The sequence below is a fragment of the Lathyrus oleraceus genome, chromosome 2, assembly GCF_024323335.1.
Source record: "Lathyrus oleraceus cultivar Zhongwan6 chromosome 2, CAAS_Psat_ZW6_1.0, whole genome shotgun sequence".
Lineage (NCBI taxonomy): Eukaryota > Viridiplantae > Streptophyta > Magnoliopsida > Fabales > Fabaceae > Lathyrus > Lathyrus oleraceus.
The window spans coordinates 225,994,123-226,021,549 of NC_066580.1; positions in this window are offsets into that span (position 1 = coordinate 225,994,123).

Below are 27,427 nucleotides of genomic sequence, written 5' to 3' on the forward strand. Positions count from 1 at the left end.
ATGTAACCAAGCAAGTTGTTGTAAGGTTTATCAAGAACCATATTATATGGCATTATGGTGTGCCGAGTAATATCATTACTAATAATGGATCAAACTTGAACAATAATATGGTGGAAGCTTTTTGCAAAGACTTCAAGATTGCATACCGTAATTCTTCTCTCTACAGACCTAAGATGAATGGGGCTATTGAAGCTGCGAATAAGAACATCAAGAAGATCATTCAGAAAATGGTGGTAACCTGCAAAGATTGGCATGAGATGCTCCCATTTACTTTGCATGGAAACCGTACATCCATCCTCACTTCAACAGGGGAAACCCCTTTCTCGCTTGTGATATGCATGCAAATGCAAATGTTATGCATGGTGTAAAAAGAAATCTGCTTGGGGAAGCAAACTCCGGTAGGGAACAGATCGCTGTATCAATCCTTGAATGCTCTGTGGGGAATGATCCGTCTGCCGGGACCAATGAGCCACCAAAAATAAATTGGCTGCTTGAAAAGTTAACCTTACGGGGGGAGTATCAACTATGGAAACTTTGTTCGGCGAGGCTCTGTGAGGAGAGTCTGTGGGGAAAACACTTCCTGGGGAAATGTCGTAGGAAACGACCTTTGCTGGGGATATGAACTTGCTAATCGCCCTCAAGCTGAGGATTAACAAATCTGTTAAAAATAATCTGCTGGGGAATGAGATGAACACTGGAAACACCACTCTCTCATCTGTTGGTTATGCAACCACTCCGCTGTTGCTAGGAAGATACAGTCTGACACTGTCAACTCCATTGGGGATATATAGTCTGGATACTGTCAACTCTGCTGGGGAACATGCTCTGCTGAGGAGAGACTTTGTCAACCGCTTGGGGATGAGGATTCATGACTTGGCATCCGGTTTCTGTGACCTGCAACCAAAAATACACGTATGCCTCGGGGGAATTACTCGGTTTGAATTCACCGTCCGGGATTAAGCACATTCAAAGCAATTTTAAATGTTTTCCTGTGCAAATCATCTGCAAAAGCCACCATTATGTTCATATGCAATATGTTTTATCAAAAATTCGAACATTTTTGCAAACAAACTGATAAATGAAAAATAAAGAGGCTCTTTAACTGAATTATTCGACTCTTACTGGGGAGAAAATTTGTGCAAGGAATAGGCGAGGGTATCAGGAAGCTGATCCCTGAAAAGAGGTGATCGCTATAAAAAGAGAACTATACTAATGGCAATGGGGATACGGGGTCCCACCGAGTTTCGACTCTGCTATGGCTCGTATGTCCTCAAGACGCTCTGCTCATCTTGCTTTCTGAAGTGGATGATTAGTCGATCTTTAACCTTCGAAGATTGCCGGATTGAATGAAACGGTGATATAACACTGATGAACTCAGATCACAGTCATTCGCTTATTCCCTAACTTTTGCCTGGATCGCCCCCTTTTCGGGTTTTCAATCCACCGGGATACCCATTTTTGCCTGAGCCGCCCTTTTGGGTTTTCGACTCACCGGGTGTACTCTTTTTTTATATCCCTAATTTTTGCCTGAACCTCTTTATTCTTTTTTTTTGGTTCGTCGGGATGCCCTTTTTTTGCCTGGACTATTCTTTTTATCCTCCAGCGGGTCTATTTTATGCGAAGTATTTTTTTAACTGCGTCTGAGTTAATAGGGGACGGGAATCCTTCGCCATCCATGGTTGTTAGCATCAAAGCTCCGCCATAGAAAATCCTTTTAACCACGTACGGACCCTCATAGTTCGGTGTCCATTTGCCCCTGTGATCTGTGTTGGGAGAAAGAAATCTTTTGAGTACCAATTCACCGACTTGATACCCCCGAGGGCGCACTTTCTGACCAAATGCTTTCGTCATTCGTCTCTGACCGAGATACGTCAATTCTGGGTACGTAGTTCCAGCATAGCACCTTAATCATCGAAGACAAGGTAAGCAAAGCATCAACAAATTGGTTTTTCTTCAAAAGAAAGTCAACAATCTTCTCGTGTAGTCTCTGTAAGGAGCCAGATGAGGCTGAGGTGTATACCATTTCCCGTTGGTTTGATTGATGACCAAAGCTGAATCCCCGTATACATCCAGGGTTTTAATCTGTATATTGACGGCTTCCTCAAGTCTTAGGATACAAGCTTCGTATTCGGCTTCATTGTTGGTGCAGGGAAAAGTTATTCTGGCACCAAATGGCATATGAACCCCCTTCCGGTGTGATCAACATTATACCAACTCCGCGACCATTGACGTGGACCGCCCCGTCAAACATCATAACCCATTTGGATTCAGGGTCAGGCCCCTCCTCCGGGAGTGGTTCCTCTCAATCTTTCGATTTGAGAAACATGATGTCCTCATCAGGAAAGTCAAACCTCATAGGTTGGTAATCATCTATCGGTTGCTCTGCAAGATAGTCTGACAAGACACTTCCCTTGATGGCTTTTTGTGAAGTGTATTGGATGTCATACTCTATCAGTATCAATTGTCACCTAGTAACCTTTCCGATAAGTGCTGGCATTTCAAAAATATACTTGACTGGATCCCTTTTTGATATCAATAGAGTCGTGTGAGTCAACATATACTGTCTTAGTCGGCGAGCAGCCCATGCCAAAGCGCGGCAAGTTTTCTCGAGCAATGAGTATCTTTGTTCACAGTCGGTGAACTTTTGCTAAGGTAGTATATTGCATGCTCTTTTCGACCTGACTCGTCATGCTGACCGAGCACACAACCCATTGACCTTTCTAACACAGTCAAGTACATGATCAACGGTCTTTCCTCTCGGCCTGTAGACTTGCCCCGATCTTGATCTCTTTCTTGTCGTCTGCGGTACCGATGTTGACGGTCTCAATCACCTCCTGATAAGGTGTAATAGCTCGGTCCTCCTGTTTCAACAATCTGGCTAACCCTTCAGGCAATTCACAATCTTCCTCAACCCCTTCTTCGGCTTAATAGATAGGATTGTCGAAGTCATACTTGGCCATAGCAGTGTCGTTAGTAGTGAGATCCGAGTGGTCCGCTCTGCATGATGGAGGATCATGCTTTACCTTAGAATGAGAGATTTTTTTTTGGAAAGAAAGAAAAAACGAAAAAAGAAACATTGCCATTTTTTTTTGTAAAAGTAAAAAAAACTGAAAGAAAGAGAACACAAAATTGTTTGCAAAAGTCGTCCTTCATTGATGATAAAAATAATTGCGAAATGTAACTAAATGGATGGCCCTACAAATGAGCCGTTACACCTTGGGCAAAGTGTAAGACTTTATTATGCATATAATAAAGGAAAACAATAAAAATCACTCTTTCAGTAGAGTAAACCGGACGGTTTTTTCAGACGACCAATTGTCGAGCTTTTCTCCCGGGACACACGGGCGAATCCAGCTATCTAAGTCACAGTCGCTGTCAGCCTTGTCTTTATCTGCAGCATTGACGATGTGGGGAGAAACCAAACCCCCGCTGGAGAGAGTACCGGTTTCATTCTTCTGAGATCCCGGAGCATACCCCAATCCAAACTTGTCTTCTTTGATGACTGGCTCCACAAATTTGCCCCAGCCTTGGGCATTACCAGCTTTAACCACTTCGACAGCTTGCTTGTATGAAGAGATAAAAGTCCTGACCTTCTCAAACTCAGGTGAAAAGACAGCTTCGGGCGCGACCTCATTGATGTTTATGGCTTCGAAGCCCTGACACAGCATCTCGTGCATCTCGCCGTCCATCTCTATATACTTAAATGTAGACAGGTGGCTAACAAAAATATCCTCTTCACCACAGACAGTGACGACCTGACCTTCTAGTTCATATTTGAGCTTCTGGTGGAGGGTAGAAGTAACAACACCGGCAGCGTGAATCCAGGGCCGACCTAGCAGACAGCTATAGGCAGGCTGGATATCCATCACATAAAAGGTACTCTTGAATACCTGCGGTCCAATCTTAACTGGCAACTCAACTTCGCCAAAGACATCTCTCTTAGAGCCATCAAAAGCCCTCATAACTAAGTTACTTGGCCTCAGGATGGTGTCATCGCAATCCAACTTCATTAAGGCTTTCTCTGGAAGAACATTCAGAGAAGAGCCTGTATCAACCAAAACATGGGAAAGCATCACCCCTTTGCACTCCATTATGATATGCAAGGCTTTGTTGTGATTCCTGCCCTCAGATGTCAGGTCACTATCGGTGAAACCCAGCCCCCGGCTAGCGTTTACATTGGAAACTACCGACTCCAACTGGTTAACAGTTATCTCCGGTGGAACATAGGCCATATTCAGTACTTTCAACAAGGTTGCTCTGTGCGCCTCAGAGCACATTAATAGTGAGAGAATGGAGATCTTTGAGGGTGTCTGATTTAGCTGGTCGACTACCTTGTAGTCACTTTTCTTGATAATCCTCATAAACTCATCCACTTCCTTCTCGAATGCGGTCTTAGGAGGATCTTCCTCAGTAGTAACCTCTTCGGCAGCCATCTGTTTCCCTTTAGCCTTGGCAGCTGCCTCGGCTTCAGTATTTGCGCGTAATGTTGATGGTGCAAATAGGCGTCCACTGAGAGTGAAGCCACCAACCCCTCCAACATTGTCTACAACGGAGATACCAATGTCAATGTCTTCTTCATTAACTTTCTGCCCATGGCAGTAGATATCAGTCCCATAGTGCCACGGGATAGCACTGTCTTTCTCATACGGAACGGGTCCTGGTATTGTGATGGTGATCGGACCAACCAAAGTCGGTTGAGGGCTGTCAGAATAAATTGCAACTGATGCTGAACTTTCGATGTTCACCGCTGCTGGTTCTGTACTTTCTGGGAAATATATTGTTGTCGGAGCGAGTCTCTCGGGAACATATATTTCTTCAGGAGTGAAATAAAACGTCACCGTCGATACATCATTCTTTACTGGACGAGCCTGATCAAACTGAAGACAACCTTCATCTATCAGTTGCTGAATACCCCTTCTCAAAGTGTCACATCCGTTTTAGGCAGCTTGACAATTTCTGCATTCTTCCCCACAGCCCGGGAAAATCTGTCCTTTCAGAAGTTGGTCTTTAACCACCGATAGCGAAGTCTTCACCTTAGTCACATCAGAAACCAAATTCAAAGTTTCCCCACTATCAACAGCATTAATCCTCTGCCTGCCGTGAGCCGGCATCGGGTTCTGGATAACATTAGGCACCAGAGCAAAATTGATAGCCTGGGCATCTCTCAAATCTTGTACCTTTAACTGGAGAGCCTTGCAATTATCTGTAGTATGGCCAGGTGCATTGGAGTGAAAAGCACATCTGGCGTTGACATCATAACCTCTAGGAAAATTATTGGGATCGATTGGTGGGGCCAGAGTTCTCAACGTAACCAGATTCATGTCAATTAGCTTGGGAAGTAATACTGAATAAGGCATTGGGATTGGTTCGATGACCCGGTCCGTCTTCCTTGGACGTTGTTGATAGTGTCTCTGTTGACCCGGATTACCTCCTTGTTGTTGATTGTTGTAACTGGGTTGTTGTTGCGGATGATATTGCGGTTGAGGAACAGGTGTTGGAATAGTGACTGCGGCCACTTGATCTTGATAATAATTAGGGCATCCTCTACCCCTGCCTCTGCCGGCATACACAACGCTTGCCTCGCCTTCTTTTCTTCGCTGACCGTTACCAGCAAACGGTCTCTTGGGACCTGATGAGTTGGAAGCACTATTGTCTTGAATTCGGCCCATCTTCAACAGACTCTCGATTCTTTCTCCAGCAATTACTATCTCTGCAAAGCTGATTGACGGGCAAGCAACCAATCTCTCAATATAATTGCCTTGAAGAGTGTTCATGAACATGTCCGCCATCTCCCTTTCAGACATAGGGGGTTGGACGGACGCAGCAATCTGTCTCCAACGCTGAGCATACTCTCTAAAGGTTTCCTTGGCAGTCTGAGACATACCTTGCAACAAGGTCCGATTTGGAGCCATGTCCAAGTTGTATTGATATTGCTTGACAAAAGCCTCTGCCAAGTCTTTCCAGCTCTTGATGGTAGTACGAGACAAATGAGAATACCATTCACGAGAAGCTCCAGTTAGACTGTCTTCAAAATAGTACATCCACAGCTTTTCATCTTCCGTGTGAGCTCCCAACCTTCCCAGATAAGATTGGAGATGAGTGTGTGGGCAAGAAGCCCCATTGTATTTCTCAAAAGTAGGGGGTTTGAACTTGTGAGGAATCCTTACTCCCTGAACCAGACCAAGATTTGTGACATCAAAGCCTAAGGAATTTTGAGACTCCAAAGATTTGAGCTTCTCAGCAAGCTCATCCATACGGCGAGTGGTCTCGAGGGCCTCGTCGTGCAAAGAAAATTGATCATACTGATAATCTTCAGTAACGGGGTGCCCATTAATCCGAATTCCTTGATTCACATTGTACCTTCCACCAATACCATTTCCAACATTCTCTGTGTTGCCAACATTACCCGGGTTTCCATCAGCATTTGCGTTACCCGCGTTACCAGTGTTCACAGGGTTATCAGCGTTCCCAGGGTTACCAGGGTTTCCCTCAGCATTTGGTATCTCCACCTCCGGATCGGGTCTCGGTTGCTCAACCAATTCCCTCAGCTTTTCCTGGCCTTCTGCCATACCAGTCATCAATTTCATGAACTGATCCATCCTTTCACGCATATCAGCCAACTCTTTCTGTACTTGGTCCATCGCTAGCTGTGGACGATTTTCCTTTGTCGGGTACCTGTGGACTCGTTTGGGACCAATAACTGTTTGATATAGGGAACAAACATTAGACACTGCAGTGACACCTGCAAAACAGACAAGGGTTAATATGCATGGTATGCGATGCACTGCTTGTTCAGTTTTAAGGCACCCCCGTTTTGAAAGGGAATACCCTGCAAATGAATAAGCATGAGATGTTGGATGCAAATATGCAGATGATGTTATGCAATGCAAAGGCATGTCAATCAGAATTGATGGATCCGCTTGAACATCTGTCAGGTTGCACTGCCTGGAGAGAAATTCACTGAGGAATATAATACAAGACCAAAACTCTGCTCCAGAAAACCGGGTTGGTTGGAGGTTAAGGTTTCCTGAATTTAGCCCGCCCCTCACTGGTAGGTTCTAAGAACAGAAGTTCGTCAGCTTCAGCCCTTCAGTCGCGAATAATACGTTTACCACTGAAGGTTTGGTATTATTATGGGACAAAAGACCTCCATTGACTCCCCTCAACAGGACATCCTAATAGCAAGTTCCCAGTCTCGGGATCCTCGAATTGAGCAGCGAGAATGCGCCCACCAGAGCTAACATAATCACGTCTCGGAGGAGAGGCCTCGACTGAGTTCTCGGGAAATGGTCACCAGAGTCGACGATTTCTAGAGGAACATCCTGCCGTTACGGAACACCCGTAAGACATAATATATCCAAAAGAAACCTCGTCTGGGTGTGGTTCTTCACGAACGACTTAACGTAGAAACACGCCACACAAGGCTCATGATTATCCACTCTAAAACCTGTGTGTACACTCAAGCCTGGGTAATGGGCTTATCTCTCATAGAACACCCCATCCCAACAAACAAACAAACAGATACAATAGATGCATGCAAGCAGGTAAGCAAATAAATGTACAAAAGCATGAACACCCAATAAACAAGAAATCACACAAGCTATGAGGGACTCGCTTAGGGAAGATGGACCAGCAAGAGGTCACCTTCTTTCAATCCCCAGCAGAGTCGCCAGCTGTCGCAACCTGAAAAATACAGTGCGCGAAAAAAACAACCGGCGAAAGAAAATGACAGAAGAGTCGCCACCGTGCGTTATTCATCCCAAAGGAGGGAAAGGAAACGCTCGAAGTAAACCTGAAAAAGGAAAGGACAAGACGGGGTCTTGCAACCAAATCTTGGGTTCGGGAGTCGGTTATGCGAAGGGAAGGTATTAGCACCCCTACGCATCCGTAGTACTCTACGAGATCCACTTTTGTAGTTCTTGTCTAAAGGGTGTGGGTTTATCTAATGTGCTATTTAAAAAAAGGGGGGTTAAATGAAAATGACTCGCGCGGATGCCGCATCCACTGCATACGTATCTCATCTGAATATGAGAATCAGAGTCTTCGTAGCTCGGCTACCTAGGGGTTAAGGGTAATTGTGCTCGCTAAGACATCGCGTCTTATGCCTACGTATCTCATCTGGCCTGAGAATCAGAGCAAAACGTAGTTCGGCTAACTATGGGGTTATGGATTGGGGTTTGGACGAACGACGTCACTACGCAATCTACCGGATGCTCGACCTTTGGAGACTTACTCGCCTGTAGTAGAAGGAGTTAACGTGTTGCTTTGGGTTTTAGGGTTTGGGATGCTCAAGGGCAAAAAGGCAGTCCTTGACGAAGGAACCGCGCTACCTGCAGGGATACGAACACATACAAAACAAACATGTATAAAGTAAATGTGCCAACAAGTGGCTCAAAAGTAAATAAACAAAAGAAAACAAATGCCTCCTATCGAGGTCTTCCAGCTAAGAAAGCGATAAAATGCGGAAAAGAGGTAAAAGTACCACACGGATAAAGATCCGAAGTAACAGCAATTAAAGGAGTAAGAAACCCAGGGATCTCCCAAGCTAATGCCATCAAAGAAAGGTGAGTCAGTACAGGTAATCGGAATGAACCTCCAGGGGGTATCCCACAAATAAAGTGGGAAAACCACGCAAACCATCTCTGCAAGAGTCTGTGAGCCCTCACAAAAACTCAACAAAAGGGTTAGTGAAACACGATAAGCATTTTTTTCATGGATAACAGTATGGTTTCAGAAACCTCAAACCCTGTGGCATACATTTCAAAAATCATGTGATTAAACATTCAAGGCATAGGTTTCACCCATTCATGCATAATTAAACCCGTGGGCAAAAACATAATGAAATTCATCCATCATACCTCATACATTCAGATGATCCAAATTAAGAGCATAAAATCATGGGAATGAGGCAAACCTGATGGGAGAGACCGGTTGAAATCAAATGGCACGGCTGGGTTTGCAAGGCAATGTTAGGGTTTGCGTGAGATGAAAGTGTGTGAGTCAGATTGAATTTTTCAGAGCTGCCTGGGGGTTGCTCTGAGTTCTCTGTCAGGTTTCTCTCCAGGTTTTGTCAAGGGTTTTGTTTCAAGGAAACCTTAGAGTATTTTGCTTCTCTTCCTTTTTCTCAAGTGAAGCCTTGGTATTTATAGACTGAATTTCATGGCTTTGTGGGCTCAAATGAGAGAGACCCAAGTCCAAATTTTTTTGTTATATTTTATTTATTATTATTTTTACTTATTTATTTATTTTTGTAAATTTTTTTTTTTTTTTTCGTTTTTTTTTTTTTTTTTTTTTTTTTTTTTTTTTTTAAGTTTCTTGGATCTAATTCTGATTGACATGATGAAATGCAATATGAAATGCTAAATGAATGCATGAATGAGGAGGGCAAATTTTGGGGTGTTACACCATGCACACGAGTTTGATGATGCTTGCAGCTTCCTCCATCTATAAATACAAGTGCTTTGCTCTTCATTTCTTCAACCTTAAGGCGCCCTACATGCTGTGCAACTGAAATCCCACACCCACACCAAAGGAACAATCTCAATTTTCTCTCAAATTTCAGATCTGAATTTTGATTTCCTCGATTGAAATTTCAGATCTAAAGTTCCTAGACCTCTTCACCTTGATCCATAGAGCTTTTTGTTTGCAAAAGAACTCAAGGATCTTGACTCATTTCTCCACAATTCAAAGGTTTTCCTCAACTGCATTTTGCTTCGAACTAGCTCATATATTGTTCCATTTGCCTTGATTTTGTGTGATCTGAAGTCCTCTGCATAGAGGCAACATTATTATGCTTTTAAGTTTTGAAAATCATTGAGTTCACTTGAACACCACAAAACTTCCACCTCTGATTTCTCTCTCAATAGGAATCTAGAGTGGAATTGATTGCCATAGGAGTGATGTACATCACTCCACCTTTCATTTGGTACCTGGATCGTGCATTTTGGTTAACTTTTTATCCTCTGCAAATTTGAGCCTTCGCCGGAGCTAGCCGGAGAAGACGATGGCGCTGGCCACCGTCCGTTTGCCAAATTAAGTCATGGTCGTTGGATCATGCTTTCAGATCTAATCAGATCCATTGGATGTTATGACTCTCTTTTAATATTTGTGTTATTCAGTTGACCCTGGACTTTAGTGGACGCGCGCTTGAGGAACGTTTGATGTGCCAGCTCAATTAATGAACTGGATCCAACGCCTCTCCTTTTTTCTTATTTTTAATTTCTGATTTCTATTTTCTTTTATTTCTTTTAATTCCATTTTATTTCTAAAATTCATATCTCTTTCATTATTGGTCCAAAAATTATGGGACCAATTGCATTATTTCTCTTTTAATTTCTAGTTTCTAAAAATGATTTTTAATATTATTTATTTTATCATTTGCTATTTTTTAGTAATTTTCTCTTTTCTAGTTATTTTTAATTCATTTTAAATAGTTTTTGATATTCAAAAAATACAAGAAATTTTTCTCAACCTCTTTGAATGACGATAGATCTATGAAAAATATTCTCATCAATTCATTAATTGATTTGAGATTTAAGTTCAATTAGGTTATTTTTATGCATTTTTAATTGATTTAAAATAGTTTCTGACTTCTAAAAATGCTGAAATTTTTTGTCAAACTTTGTTTGACCTTGTTGAACTTGGGATAATTCACTTGGACTTTTCAAAGTTGATTTGAAGTGAGTTTGAAGTTTGACCTTTCTTTATTATTTTAATTCAAGTTTTATTTTAAATATTAAAAATGCCAAAAATATTTTATTTGTTTCTTGACTTCTAATCTTCATTTTGCTTCTGTCTTCTATTGTTTGACCTTGATCTCCTCTATATTTGATCAATGCTTGTTGATTAATACATACCATTTCATTTAATGCACTTTAATTCTTCATCTTCTTCTTCTTCTTCTTCTTCTTTTTTTCTTTTTTTATCAATGAGTTAAAGATTGGTGGTTAGCATTGATTAGGGAAGTTTAATCTTCCTTGATTCAAATCTAATTCATCTTGATCATGGATCAAGTGAATGGCGTTGCATTAAGGATAGATTGCTTTCTAAATCATGCAAAGAACCCTAATCAATACAAGATCATTTCTCATTTTCTTTTTGGCATGGCAAGTTGTTGGAGTTTCATTCACTAATCAAGACCTCTAACTTTTGTTGTTGCCTACATTATTATTGATCGGCCTCAGATAGTTGTGACTTCTATATAAATGCAGTTACAATTGCTTAACATAGCGCTAAAGTTTCCTTATGGCACACTAACTACTAACACTAATCATTAACATTTACTTTTTTCTCTTTACATTTATGCAATTTACTATTCTTGTACATATTATTATTTGCTTTTCCCCCTTTGCTCATTTGAGCACATGTTTATGTTAATGCAATTTGTCTTTTGCTCATTTGAGCATATAATTGTGTATATATTATTGTGCTAGTGTTTTGTTTTGATTGTTGTGGACCAAATGCAAAGAAATGGACAAATGGACTTAGACTTTAGGACTTCCCCTATGCAAATTTGGAGTCAAAGAGCAACTAGGCATTGAGCCTTTAGAATGCTATAAATGCTAAGGAGAACTTTGGAAGGACCAATTTCTAAACTGTTGCTTGTTCATTCTTGATTTGTTTGATAGAACCTTTTTTAATGTGTGTGTTCTTGTGCTAGGGATTCAAACATTGAGCCTAAGTGAGGAACCATTGCCATGAGCTTCTAAGAGAGAGAGATCTAAGAGCCATTGAGGAACTTTCCAAGAGCTTAATTGATTGTTGATTGCTTGAGCTTACTTATTTTGCTTGCATATTCCAAAGGATAGGAGCTACTTGGATCATCAATATGATCTCAAGAGAGGAACTCCATTTGTGGTCTTGTTTCTTATCCCTTATCTCTTGTATGATTAGGACTTTAGTCATTCTTCTTCTTCCCTCCACTCTAACCCAAGCCAAAACTTTTGTGCAAACATTTAACACTTCTTTTGAAACATTAGAAACCTAAGCCTTATGCTTTTGATTTTCAAACTTTCTTTTCATAACACTTATTTTGAATTGAACTTCTAAGTCAACTTTGACCATACTTTGTACATACTTTTCATTGGTAAATATAACCCATTCAAATGCTTTTTGTGGTTTCAATGGCCACTTTCTTAATCAAACTTTTCATAACCTTTAGCTATTAGGTTTGAGTTATCCTTGAGGTAGATGTAATACTCACCTATATCCTTAGTGATGGACAATGAGTCTTCCATGCTTATTATAGGGTTAACCCCTCACTAGCATGTTGAAGCTATCCTCACATGGTGGATTTGTGGTTTTAGGTTGAGTTTTCTCCCTTGGATAACAAAAGACCTTAAGGCTTTTGGACCAATCAATTCACCAACTTGTTTGAGATTTTTACCCCGAACTACGAGGTTTTGATCCTAATCTTTTTTAAGATGGTACGTAGGCAATGGGTTTACCCATCCAAACACAAAATTTAAATAAACTTGTATATTCTCTTCTCATCTCTTCAATCATGTTTGCACAAATAAATTTTCACAAAATACTAACCTTACAACAAATGTGAAAAGGGCTCCCTAGGAGTACCTAGGATGTTTTGGGTGCTTAAAACCTTCCCATTGCATAACCAACTCCCTTACGAAGATCTCTGACATTTTTACTAGTTTTTGATTCGATAAAACTTTTAGGTTTTTGTTCGCTTTCTAACCATTCCTTTGGATAAATAGAAGTGCGGTGGCGACTCGACTTGTATGGTTTACCTTGGATTTAGTCAATATCTCCAATGGTAACAAATACCCTGTTATAGAGTGTAGTATCGCATAACAACTGTTATCAAGTCTACACTTGAACAGTCTCCGCACTACGTCCTAAATAGGCCAAGAGGGGGGGGGTAAATGTTCTACGGTCCTCATCTTCTCAGACCCAAATTAGAGATAGTAATGCCAAACCAGAATTACTTGTGTGACATTTCCAAATCCAAAAGGGTCTCCACTGAGCAGATGGATCTCAAGCCAACTTGTTAAGGACTACTCCACATAAGTCGAACATGACTATACCATCCTCATATCTTAATTGCACTCAAGTTCAGGTTAGAACTTATCTCACCACTCAGAGATCACCAAGCACAACAAGCAGATTATATCACAAAAAAAAAAATACAAACATTAAATATACAATTATATACACACACAAAAAAGGCTAAACCCACTGGAGACTACTCCCCAGCAGGGTCGCCACTTAATTTCTGTAGCGGTAAATTCATGATCATCAAGCTATGGATAAGCTAGACATAAAATAACAAGATCCGCCACCGCGCTTTTATTATTTCCAAATGAAAAGGGAAAAGTACGAACAAAACCCTAAAGTAAGAAGTTTTCAAATCAAAACTAATAAAATGTCAGAGATTACAGGTAAGGGGGTGGTTACACAGAGGGAAGGTGTTAGCACCAAAAGTGTCCTAGGTACTCCTAGGGAGCCCTTTTTGTGTGCATATGTATTTTGTACAAAATGATGTTTACAAACAAATAGAATGGGGGGATGAGAAAAGAATTCATTAATTATATTTTTGTGTTTGACAAGACCCTCGGACTTGTGCCTACGTACCAACATAAAAATGAGGGATCAAAACCTCGTAGTTCGTGATACAAATTTCAAAGTAGATGCATTGTTTTTAACAAAAAATAAGTTTGAAAGGCACAAAGGCCTAAAAATGGTTTGAATGACTTAGTTCTTTTTGACTTTTTTGAGAGTTTAGGTCAAGTATAATTAAGCTTATTTACAAGTTTGATTAAGAAAAGAAGTTTGAAAATGCAATGGCGTAAGGTCAAAGTTTCTATCTTTTTGCAAAGTGGTTAAAGTTTAGAACAAAATAAGTTCAATCAAAGAAGATATTGAAAAGGGAGGGAGAGATTTTAAAATTAAAGAAATGGGGAGGAGATGAAGGGACTAATCCTATGCACAAAATTAAAAGTTAAGAGTTGAAAAGATCTGACCGATGGGTAGCAATCCAATAGGCAAGAATGCCATATAGAAACCCAAAATTTCCTTGGATATTATAATCAAGCAACAAACAACGAATACAATACTAACTTGAAGAGCAAGGCATCAAATAAAGATATCCCCATCCAAGCTTTAGCCACTCCATGATCTCCTTCAAATTTGCTCATGTAACAGATGAATTCCACAAGTCATAGATTCAAAATAACAGCTTCACAATGATCATGTTGCAGATGAACTCAAAGGGATCTTCAATGATGCATCAGATGAAGTTTCAAATTGCAAGTACTTGGCTACATGAAAGTTGGCATTGTCCAAGTCCTTATTGCATAGGGATGTTGCCTAGATTCTAAGTCCAATTGTTCAAGATCAAACCAACAGTCCACACAATAGTCTTTTACGTTTTTTTTTGTTTCTTATTATGTACATTAATGATCAAAGACCCTACAAACAAACAAAATATACACAAACAAGATATATCACACAATATGGTCCAAATGGACAAAGTGAAAATGACCCTAACATAAACAATTAGAATGGTATGAATAATGGAAAATGAATAGAACTTAAAAATTTAAGTGCATTAAAATAAACGACTTGAAATTAAATTTTAGTTGTTAATAAGTTATAAGTTAGTATTGTTTTGCTTTTGCTTTTTGTTTTAAGTCATTCTTTGGAGAACACTCAACCCATTTACCACAAGCATAGATCCTTGGCCAAGACATCTTCCAAAGGAAGGAAAAAAGGCCAAGTTTCCACACAATACAATGAAACATGGGAGACTTACAATCTCACTAACTAGAATGATATGCCTTTTGTGTCACAAATTTAGCGCTATGTTAAGCAATCGTAATTGGACTTATGTAGAAGTCACAACTATTTGAGGTCGGGCAATAGATTTTTAGTGTTAATGCATGTTAGAGACATAGTATAATGGACTATGCTCATGAAACATACCACACACAAAAAGAATATGCAAAAGAGGTGGCCTAATCTCATCCATACTTATGTTGATTTTGCAATCAACTAGCCTTAGGATTTAGAGACATCATAGATCAAATGAAATGGATTCATAAATAAGGGGAATTAGATGAAGAGGGAGGGGAATGGATCAAAACTCAAATTGATCAAAGGAGGACTTTTACCAAATTAATATCATTGATTCATTTTGGGAGATGGAATGTACATTCCATCAATCCCCTAAATCCAATTATATTAACCTAACAAAGTCAAATCAACCTTGACCAAGGCCCAACAACACAAGTCAAACTTATACAAATCATCACAATATGTCAACTCAGTTACTTGACATTTATTCAATTTAAAAATACTAAAATAATGCATTTAAATTAAATATGGTTTGTCAAATTCCTAAAACCTCATCAAAACACCAAAGAAATGGCGATGAGATTTATCATAGGTCAAACAAGGTCAAAGGACCTTGGAGAAAAAAATTCAGAATTTTTAAAGACTTAAAAGTTTTTTTAAACAATTAAAAATGATCACAAAATCAATTAAATAATGAAAAATATTAATAATGATCCAAAAAATAATTTTAATTCAGAATATGAAAGAGGAATTCATTTAATTTTTTATAGTGAAACTCTTAAATTTTTTGGATCAATATTAAAATTAATATGAATTAATGAAAATCAAATGAATTAAAACAAAAATCAAAAAATCAAAAAAATGTGAGCCACTTGATCTCCCTCATTAATTGAGGTGGCAGATGAAGTGGACACAAACACACGTTCCATGATGGAACTCAGTCAACGCGCCACAAACGTGGTAATCAAAACCAACGCCTAAGATTAAAACAATTTGAATGGATCATGTGGCTGGGAGACGTGCCAACACACCGCCGGAGCCAGAGCTTCGGTCTTCTTCTCCGGTGGACCTCACTGGACTGGTCCACCCTCAACCATCACCGAAATAAGAAAGGAGGACATGATCTGAAAGAAAAAATGGCGTAGAGCACGAATATAACCTCAATTTCAACTAACTCCAAATATATAAAAAGATATGAGGAGTTGAATTTTGAGGTGTGACAACTGAGTTGCTTCGATTTGACCTCAAAGCAACTCAATCTTCTTGCCTACATTGGTAGGATTTCAGACAACCAAGGATTCAAGAGAATTGCTGAGAATTGAGTGAGAATTGAAGAGAAGAAGTTTTCTAAAATTTACCTTCAATGCTGTGCGGAAATGGATCTTGCTTGCTTCAACCTTGATCTGATCACACTTGAGAAGCTTGAAGGAGAGGTTTGGCAATGGTACAAAGCTTTGGATCCTGGAGTTTCTGAATCTCCAAACAGTGAGATTCAAACTCAATTTTCAATTTGAAAATTCTCAGTTTTTCCTTTGAATGGTGAGGGTTTTAATTGGGGGGCAAAGCTGGCGCGCAAGGTCTGTTTGAATTGAGCTCCAAGGGTCTGTATTTATAGCAATTGGGACTGATATTTGCACACTTGAAAAATTGTTAAATTTGGACATTTCATGCACAAGCTTGCATGGGCATGCACAGGCCCGTGCAGTTATCCAATTTGATCCATGTACAATCATTCTGAAGTTCAAATGAGGCTTGGATGTCAAGGCAATGTGAAATGTGATTTTTGGCATTTGATTTCTTCCAATCATGCAGCTCTATTAAAGCCATGCATAACCCTAGCAAATCTTATCCAAAATGCATGCACTTGGGTTATTTGGAAAGCTTATATCAAGGGGAACAACTTTCATGTTGGACACGTTTTCATTTAGAACTTAGATCATGGTGAATTTTGAAGTGGAAGTTTGGAAATTTCAACATGTTGAAATTTTTTCTAAGTGTCAAGCCATATATCTCAATATTCCAGATTGCTTAACTTTTTATATGAGCTTCAAATGAGAGAACCAGTCCGGCCAAGGTCACCTAAGAAGACGACCGGTGGTTTGCTCTAGCGATGAGCTGGATAGGTTCTGAGCCACAGGATCAATTTGTTTTGTTTTAATCATGAGCGTTCCTTTTGAATACTAACTATGTGGCGCGCTGACTTGAGTGCACGATGGAATACGCGTTTTGCTCCACTTGATTTGCCACCTCAACTAATGAGGGAGATCAAGTGGTCCACGTTTTTTCAGTTTAATTGATTTTCATTTTATTTGTTTTATTTTCATTAATTCATATTAAATTTAATATTGATCCAAAAAATATGAGAGTTTCACCAAAATATTTAAATAAAATCCTCTTTCATTTTATGAATTAAAATTATTTTTTGGATCATTATTAATATTTTTCATGATTTAATTGATTTTGTGAATATTTTTTAATTGTTTAAAAGTACTTTTAAGTTTCCAAAAATTTTAAAATTTTTTCTCCAAGGTCCTTTGACCTTGTTTGACCTATGATATATCTCATGGCCATTTCTTTGGTGTTTTGATGAGGTTTTAGGAATTTGACAAACCATAATTTAATTTAATGCATATGTTTATTATTTTTAATTGCTTAAATACCAAATAAATTATGTAGAGTCATTTTAATTGACTTTGTGAGTTTCACTTGTGTTGTTGGGCCTTGGTCAAGGTTGATTTGACTTTGCTAGGTTAAGATCATTGGATTTAGGGGATTGATGGAATGTACTTTCCATCTCCCAAAATGAATGAATGATCTTAATTTGGTAAAAGTCATCCTTTGACCAATTTGTGTTGAATCCATTCCCCCTCCCTCTTAATCTCATTCCCCTTCTCTATCCATTTAAGTCATGGACCTATGATATCTCTATATCCTAAGGCAAGTGGATTGCAAAATCAACATAAGTATGGATGAGATTAGGACCCCCATTTTGCATATTCTTTTTTATGGGTGGCATGTTTCATGAGCATAGTTCATCATACTATGTCTCTAACATGTATTAACACCAAAATTCTATTGCCCGACCTTAAATAGTTGTGACTTCTATATAAGATCAATTACGATTGCTTAACATAACGCTAAATTTGTGACACAAAAGGCATAGCATTCTAGTTAGTGAGATTGTAAGTCTCCCCTCTTTCATGGTATTGTGTGTAAACTTGGCCTTTTTTCGTTCCTTTGGAAGATGTCTTGGTTCAAGGATCCATGCTTGTGATAAGTGGGTTGAGTGTTCTCCAAAGAATGACTTAAACAAAAACAAAGTAAAAGCAATACTAACTTCTAATCAATTAACAACTAACATTTAATTTCAAGTTATTTACTTCTAATGCACTTTAATTTTTAAGCTTTATCCATTTGCCATTATTCATACCATTCAAGTTGTTTACTTTAATGTCATTTTCCTTTTGTCCACTTGGACCATATTTTGTGATATTTTGGGTTTGTATATACTTGTGTGTTTGTGTGGTCTTTTGACCTTAATGTACATAATAAGAACAAAAAACCTCAAAAAACATTTTGTGTGGACTGTTGGTTTGATTTGATACAATTGGACTTAGAATTTAGGAAACACTCCCTATGCAAAGGACTTGGCCAATGCCAACTTTCATGAAACCAAGTGCTTGTGAAGTGAAAATTCATCTGATACAAAATTGAATATCCATTTGAGTTCATCTGCAACATGATCATTTTGAAGCTGTTATTTTGAACCTGTGTCTTATGCCATCTTTGAAGTCATCTGATACATGGGAAATTTTGAAGAAGATCATGAAGTTGCTAAGCTTGGATGTGGCTATCTTTATTTGATTCCTTGCTCTTAAACTTTCTATTTGTATATTCATTGTTGCTTGATTCTAAAGTCCAGGGGAAATTTGGGGTTCTAAATGACATTCTTGTCTATTGGATTGCAGCCCATTGGTCAAATCTTTTCAACTCTGAACTTTTAAATTTATGCTTAGGATTAGTCTCTTCATATCCTTCCCACTTCTTTAATTTCAAAATCTCTCCCCTTTTTTAAAATCTTCTTTGCTTGTGCTTGTTTTCTAAACTTAGACCATATTGCAAATTAGAAACTTTGGCCTTATGCCATTGCATTTTCAAACTTCTTTTCTTAAATAAACTTGTAAATAAACTTAACTATACTTGACTTAAAATTTTCAAAAAGACAAAAAGAACTAACACTCATTCAAACCATTTTAGGCCTCTTGTGCCTTTGTTAAAATTTAAAATTTTACTAAAAACAATGCACTCACTTTGAAATTGATACCACGAACTATGAGGTTTTGATCCCTTATTTTATGTTGGTATGTAGGCACAAGTCCGAAGGTCTTGTCAAATACAAAAATATTATTAATGAATTCTTTTCTCATCCCTCCACTCTATTTATTGCAAACATCATTTTGTACAAAAACACATATGCGCATAAAAAAGGGCTCCCTAGGAGTACCTAGGACACTTAGTGTGTTAACACCTCCCCTCTGTGTAACCAACCCCCTTACCTGTAATCTCTGGCATTTTATTAGTTTTGATTTGAAAACTTCTTATCTTTTTGGGTTTTGTTCGTACTTTTCCCTTTTCCCTTGGAAACAGTAAAAGCGCGGTGGCGACTCTAGTTCAATTGACATCTAGCCTATCCATAGCTTGATGGTCATGAATTTATTACTACACAATGCTTTCAACATGACCTATGCACGATTTTGGACCTTTTCAAATGATTATTTGGTCTTTGCACACTCCCATGCTAGCTCATGAAGGAAGTTTCTAATTTTGGATATTCAAATGGAAGTGTGTGAACATCATATGCATTGGCTATAAATAGTAGTGTAATGTGATCAAAACTTCATCAACACCTTGCCCAAGCTTTACGAGAGCAATCCAAACCCTCCATTCCAAATAATTCTTGAAGATTTCATTTGAAATCGAGCTTGAACTTCATCTTCTGTTTGGAAGTTCAAAATCCAAGCAGCCATTGCCCTTTTCATCTCAATTGGTCACTGCAAGCAAGAGGAAGAGAAAGCAAGAAAATCCAGATCAAGATCAAGTGAATTTGAAGCAACTCGAAGGTGATTTTTCAGAAACTTTATCTCTTTGATTCTCTCTCAATTCTTCACTATTCTTTATGATTTTTGGTTGGATGAAGGCCTACCAATGTAGGAAATAAGATTGAGTTGCTTTGAGGTCAAAACGAAGAAACTTAGATCATGAACCTCAAATTTCAAATCCATATATCTTTCAATATACTTGGAATTGGAAAAAATGGAGGTCAAATTCGTGCTCCTGCGTATTTTTTCTTCAAATTAGTGTATTCATTTTCCATTTTTCATGAACTTTTGGTTGGACCAATCCGGTGGTCCTCACCGGAGAAGATGATCGCAGTTAGGGCTTCGGTGGGGTACTGGCATTGTCCTTACCATCTGATCTTGGTTCCACGTTTTAATCAGGGCCTTGCTTTTGAATACCATGCGTGTACACACATTGACTGAAGCGTTTGGGGGAAGGGAGTGCTTGACCATCAGATCGGCCACCTCAATTAATGAGGGAGATCTGGTGCCCCTTGTTTTTTAGAATTTCTTTTTAATTTCTGATTTCATGTTTAATCCATTTATTTTGTTTAATTCATATTAAATCCATTTTTAAATCCAAAAAATATGGGACTTTCACCTAAAATCTTTAAATATTTTGCTCTTTCATTTTCTGAATTAAAATTATATTTTGGATTAACTTTGATATTTTTGATGAATTAATTGTTTTATGCATATTTTTAATTGTTTAAAAATACTTCTGACTTTTCAACAATCATAAATTTTTTTGCCTAAGGTCCTTTGACCTTTATTGATCTAGGATAAATCTCTTAGCCATTTATTTGGGGTTTTGAAGAGTGTAAGACCCCTTTTGACCCTAAGATCCCTCATGGCAACATAACATTGCATTTGCATTGCCTTAAGGATCATAGCATCTTGGCTCCTTAACCTTTGGGTGGGATCTCTTGAGAGTTGGCTTGAGATCACCAAGCCTACTTGAATTGTATATTATTTATTTTCTTACTTTGTGTACTAACCAAAAGCACAAAAATATGTCACTAACATCTTTTGTTTGTAGCTTGAGCAGTCACAGGATCCAAAGCTTCTAGGAGACCCTATGCTCATTGATGTGACCAGTTAAAGGTGAAAGCAAGCATGACAATGGTTCAAAAGGCTCTGATTCATCAAATATGCCTCCCAAGTATCTCAATTCATCATTTTGATCAAAGCAAACCAAAAGGCTTGAGGCTTGTTTCCCAAGGAAACCCTAATTCATTTATTCATCAAATGTGCCTTGCTCATGAAGCAACCTCAACCCATGATCAAATACAATCAAGGGATGTTCTTCCATTTATCATTTCATGCATATTTGAGCTTATTTGAGTATCCTCAATCATCAATTCATCAAGATATAAGGTGTGGACTTGAGAAGTTGATCAGTCAATTCATCTGACTATTTTGAAGTACACTGAGACCTAACTTTTGATGTGTTTGTCAAATGGAGATGACCCCAAGAGAAACAATGGTCTTAAGAACCATATGAACAACTTTCATGTTCATCAAAAATCCATTTGAAGCTTGGAAGGTCATCATCCATTTCAAAACATTATATGTCATTTTGACTGAAACCCTAATTTTGGGTCAACTTCCAAAGAACATAACTCATTCATTTTTCATGATTTTGAGGTGGGATCAAATGAATTGGAAATTTTAAGATGTCTACTTCAATTGTTATGTTGGACAAATTTTCATAATCCTAAAATAAATACATGTGATAATGCAAAACATTATAGGTCACTATGGACCAAAAGCATTGAAATGTGAAAAAGTCTAACTTCAAGTGGCTATAACTTCATAAAAAATCTAAATGATTCAAAATTTAAGTCCAAATTGATTGGCCTGAAAATATATACAATTTTATGTTGAGGATTTTATCATTTGGAGCTTGCATCATTGAAACAGAAGGGCTTGAAGTTTGGCCATTTTTGAAATTTTCACATGTACATGTTTTGCACCTTACACTTCATGATCATTTTTCACCAATTTCCAAATGTCAAATGAAGTTTTGGTCATCATAACAATTAATCCTCATGCCAAAAGCTTTCCAACCATTACCCATAAGGTTATGTTTCAGTTATGGAAATGCCATTTTCAAAGGCATGAACATATTGGTGCATTTTTGGAAACCAATTGAAAATGCATTGCATGAGCTCAGCACACATAATTTGCACGTCCATTTTGATTTAATTTGGCATCAGCTTGTAATTCTAAGTGGAATTGGGCCCGCCATGCGCCTGCACAGGCCCATGCATGGAGGCCCTTTCCATCCATGCACATGAAATGCTCATGCATTCAGCTACATTTTGCTATAAATAAGTGCTCCATGCTCCTCATTTACACAACCTAAGGGCGCCTTACATGCTGCATGAATCATTCCTCAACCATACTCAAAGGAACTCACCTCTTTCTTTCAAAAATTTCAGATCTAAATTTCAATTTCCTTGATTGATTTTTAGATCTACAATTCCTAAGTCTTGCTCATCTTGATCCATAGAACACACTGCAAGCATAAGCATCAAGAGATCGTGCTCTTAAGCTCCTCGTTTCAGAGGTTTACATCCAAACTTGTTTTCTTCGAATCTACTTCTATATTGCTTATTTCTTGTTTGTTGCTGGGTTTTCTGAAGTCCTCTCCATAGAGGCAATCATTTTGTGCTTTGAATTTTTGAATTCCAACAAGTTCCAATTGAACACCACAAAATTCAAGCTTTGATTCCTCTCTCTATGGAAGCCTAGAGCAAAATTGGTTGGTACAGGGGTGATGTACATCACCCCAACTTTCATTTGATACCAGGATCGTGTCATTTGATGGAGTTTTAATCTCTACAATTTTTGACCGGCGCCGGAAGTTGGCCGGAGAAGACGGTGGTGCACACCACCGTCTGGTCTCTAGATTAAATCATGGCCGTGCATTTCCTTTTCCAGATCTGATCTAAGCCGTTCCATGTTATGACTTTATTAATGGCAAGGTGTGATTCAGTTAACTGAAGTGTTTTTTAGGCGCGCATGTCTGATCCGTGTGATTTGCCAGCTCATTTAATGAGCTTCATCCAACGCTTCCTATTTTTCCACATTTTATATTTCTGATTTCAATTTTCTTTTTATTTCTTTAATTCCTTTTCATTTCAAAAAAGCATATCTCCTTCATTATTGGTCCAAAAAATATGAGACCAATTGCATTTTTCTTCTTTTAAATTCTAGTTTCTAAAAATGATTTTTAATATTTTTTATTTTATCATTTGATATTTTTTATGATTTTTCTCTTTTCTGGTTATTTTTAATTCATTTTAAATAGTTTTTGATATTCAAAAACTACAAAAATATTTTTTCCAACCTATTTGAATGATGATAGATCTATGAAAAATATTCTCATCAATTTATCAATTGATTTGAGATTTATTTGACATTTTAATTCAATTAAGTTATTTTTTATACATTTTAATTGATTAAAAATAGTTTCTGATTTCTAAAAATGCTAAATTTTTTTGTCAAAGTTTGTTTGACCTTGTTGAACTTAGGATAATTCACTTGGACTTTTCAAAGTTGATTTGAAGTGAATTTAAAGTTTGACCTTTCTTTATTATTTTAATTCAAGTATTATTTTAATTATGAAAAATACCAAAAATATTTTATTTGTTTCTTGACTTTTAATCTTCATCTTGCTTCTATTTACTATTGTTTGACCTTGATTCATATATCTTTGGTCAATACTTGTTGATTATCTTATTTCATTTTCCATAAATGCACTTTATTCATCTTCTTCTTCTTTTTCTCTTTTAATCAATGAGTTAAAGATTGGTTGTTAGCCTTGATACATGGGAGATTTAACCTTCCTTGAGTCATATCTAATTCATCTTGATCATGGATCAAGTGAATGGCTTTGCATTAAGGATAGGTTTCTTCCTAATCAAGTAAAGAACCTAAATCAATACAAGATCATTTCTCATCTTCTTTTGGCATGGCAAGTTGTAGGAGCTTGATTCAATAATCAAGATCTCTAACATGTGTTGTTGCCTACATTATTATTGACCGACCTTAGATAGTTGTGAATTCTACATAAGTCCAATTACGATTGCTTAACATAACGCTAAATTGCCTAATGACACACTAATACTAACCATTAACCATTAACATTTAATTCTTGCACTTTACATTTATGCAATTTACTATTCTTGTACATATTATTCATTTGCTTTTGCCCTTTGCTCATTTGAGCACATGTTTATGTTAATTCAATTTGGCTTTTGCTCACTTGAGCACATAATTGTGTATATACTATTGTGCTTGTGTTTTGTTTTGATTGTTATGGACCAAATGCAAAAATGGACAAAAAAGACTTAGATTCTAGGACATTCCCTATGCAAAAATGGAATGAAAAGGCCTCAATGTTGAAGATGGATTAGAAGGACCAAATCTCTAAACTCACTCTTGTCCATTCTTGATTTATTTCATGGAACCTTTTGATGTGTGTTCTTTTGTGCTAGGGGATTCCTATTTGAGCCAAATTGAAGAACCATTGTCATGTGCTTCTAAAGTGATAGATACAAGAGCCATTGGAGGATTTCTAAGAGCTTGCTTGATTGATTGATTGCTTGAGTATACACTTATTTGTTTGCTTATTCCAAAGGATGAGAGCTACTTGGATCATCAATATGATCTCAAGAAAGGAACTCCATTTGTGGTCTTGTTTCTTATCCTTCATCTCTTGTATGTTTAGGACTTAGCCATTCTTCTTCTTCCCTCCAATCTTACCCAAGCCAAAACTTTTGTGCAAACATTAACATTTGTTTTCAAAATTAGAAACCTAAGCATTATGCTTTTGATTTTCAAACTTTCTTTTCATAACACTTATTTTGAATTGAATCCTTAAGTCAATTTTGACTATATTTTGTAAATACTTTTCATTGGTAAATATAACTCATTCAAATGCTTTTGTGGTTTCAATGGCCACTTCTTATCAAAAACTTTTCTTAACCTTTAGCTATTAGGTTTGAGTTATCCTTGAGGTAGATATAATACTCACCTATATCCTTAGTGATGGACAATGAGTCTTCCATGCTTATTATAGGGTTAACCCCTCACTAGCATGTTGAAGCTATCCTCACATGGTGGATTTGTGGTTTTAGGTTGAGTTTTCTCCCTTGGATAACAAAAGACCTTAAGGCTTTTGTACCAATCAATTCACCAACTTGTTTGGATATTTTTACCCCGAACTACGAGGTTTTGATCCTAATCGTTTTTAAGATGGTACGTAAGCAATGGGTTTATCCATCCAAACAAAAAATTGTAAATAACTTGTATATTCTTATCTCATCTCTCCAATCATGTTTGCACAAACAAATTTTTCACAAAGTACCAACCTTACAACAAGTGTGAAAACGGCTCCCTAGGTGTACCTAGGATGTTTTGGGTGCTTAAAACCTTCCCATTGCATAACCAACCCCCTTACCCCAATCTCTGACATTTTTATTAGTTTTTGATTCAATAAAACTTCTCAGTTTTTGTTCGCTTTCTAACCTTTCCCTTGGATAAATAGAAGTGCGGTGGCGACTCGAATTGTATGATTTACTTTTGATTTAGTCAGTAAATCTAAAGGTAACGAATACCCCTCTACAGAAAAGTGGTGACTCTGTTGGGGAGATTTGCCTAGTGGGTTTTGCCTATTTTTCATATTTGTTGTATTGTATTGTATATTATTGTGACATATTTTTTGTGCAATTTGGGATTACTGTATTGTACCTAATGATTGAATTGCTTGATATATTAATTACTTGTGTGCTTGGTGATCTTTGTGAGATGAGTTCTATACCCGAACTCGAGTGCACTTAGGATAGGAGAATGGCATAGTCTTGTTGACTTCTGTGGAGTTATTCCTTAGCAAGTTGACTTGCAAGCCCATTCACTTGGTGGAGGTCATGTTGGGATCAATAATGTCACACGAGTAGTCGTGGTTAGGCATTACTCTTTCCAATATAGACCCTAGAAACAAAGGACCTTAGTTTACCAAGTCCATCTTGGCCTATTCTTAGGACGTAATGCGAAGGTCGTTCAAGTGTCAGATTTGATACGATTGTTACGCGATACTACACTCATAAGAGTCTCTCTTGAGAATATTTTTGGAATACGAGTAGTCGTTTATCCGATAATATCCGAAAGATGGGATGATGACTATGGGAACCTCTTGTAGAACATGTTTGGCAGGTTTAAACCCTAGTACACTCCCTTTGGGTGGTTTTTAACCGAGACTCCATGCTCGTGACTTGCAACAAACCCTTGATTCATGGTTGATCCGTTCTTGTGTATCCTTAATATGAATGGAACTTGGGTGTTGATAAGGTGTAAACCATAATCCACCAAAATGGATGATTGATATTAAGGATGACTTGATCCATCCCATGACCTTTGTGTTGTGTACTTTACTTGACCCTTGAGTGTGATTGTTGCATCCATGCATTCATGCACCCATTTGCATCCATATCATTAATAATGAGAAAATTTTCAAGGAACTTAAGAGGTCTATTTGCAAATTTTCAGACATGGATAGACAAAGAAGGAATACGAAGAAGTACAGTTTCAGACAACCCGACTTGTAAGAGCTAAGGAATTTGACATCCTATGTATTAGATCCCTTAGACTTCAAAGCTCGTAATGGGAAGCTTCTATCTATTCTGGCTACTCAAGTGGACGAAGGTTTGATGAGTGTATTGGTGCAGTTATATGATCCCTTGTACCGTTGCTTCACATTTCCGGATTTCTAGCTTTTGCCTACGCTTGAGGAGTATGCCTATCTTGTGGGCATACCTATCCTAGATCAGTTGCCATTCAGTGGCTTAGAGAGGATTCCTACCTCTCAAGAGATAGCTTATATGTTTCATATAGATGAATCTCTGGTTGGTGCTCATATGACTACCAAAGGTGGAATTCAAGGTCGCCCTTCTAAGTTCTTCATCGCTCAAGCTACTTTGTATGGGAAGACCATGAGTGAGGACGCCTTTGAGGCCATATTTGTACTTCTCATCTATGGGCTAGTGTTATTCCCCAACATCGACAAGTTTGTGGATGTGAATGCTTACTCTTAATCCCGTTCTGACTCTATTGGGTGAAACTTACTTTTCTTTGCATTTGAGGAATGCAAAGGGTGGTGGTACCATTGTGTGCTATTTGCCTCTATTGTACAAGTGGTTTATTTCGCACTTGCCGCAGCCTTCAAGGAGAACAAAGGATGTCTACGGTGGTCCACGAGACTTATGTCTCTCACTAATGATGATATCTTTTGGTATAACCGTGTATATGATGGTGTGCAGATTATCGACTCTTATGGTGAATTCTCCAATGTGCCTCTTCTTGGTACATGTGGTGGGATTAACTACAACCCTATTTTGGCACGTCGTCAGCTTGGGTTCCCCCTAAAGGATAAACCTAATAACATTCTGTTAGAGGGTGTATTCTTTCAAGAGGGTAAAGATCCCCAAGGCTTG